The following is a 655-nucleotide window of genomic DNA, read 5'->3' on the forward strand; positions in this document are numbered from 1 at the left end:
GCCCGGCCCGCAGAGAGGCCCCGGCAGGCCAGATCGTCCCAGGGCGGCACCATCGCCGGCGCTGCGCGGTGCATCTCAATGCAGAACCCCAATCCGCCCGCAGGGATCCCTGCCTCGACAGGGGCCCTGCTGGATGCCAGGAACACCCTTGTCATTGGATCAGCGGATCTGCCCTTCGACGTCTGAACAAATTCTGCCAGTGTTTTCAGATTAAAGCAAAATGTATGTACAGTATTCTCTCCAGATTTGACTAACATGACAAAACACACGACAGAAGGAATTTATGCCAAATGGCATGAATAAACAGGTTTTGGCATGTCAGAAATTAAAACCAAATATAAGAAATTCGAATCTAACCATTTTTACGCAAACAAAATACGAGTGATTACACTCAGCGCTCTATTAACTGACAGTTTGGGGGACTTATATGAACCTTCTAAAAATGACTTTGTTCTTAGATGTAAATTATTGATTTACTACTTACTGGTACCAAAATGAAATTTTTCAGGTGGTCAAAGGAATATCTACCACACAAAACCTTCTAAAATGAGGCTTACAGATTCTACATCATGCAACGACTATTTATCAGGGCCCAAAGTCGGCCAAGCTTTGTGTGAGGGACTGGAAGAAAGGAAATGCATAAAATCCAGTTCCT

The sequence above is a fragment of the Colobus angolensis genome, unplaced genomic scaffold (genome assembly GCF_000951035.1).
Source record: "Colobus angolensis palliatus isolate OR3802 unplaced genomic scaffold, Cang.pa_1.0 Scaffold125, whole genome shotgun sequence".
Taxonomy (NCBI): Eukaryota; Metazoa; Chordata; class Mammalia; order Primates; family Cercopithecidae; genus Colobus; species Colobus angolensis.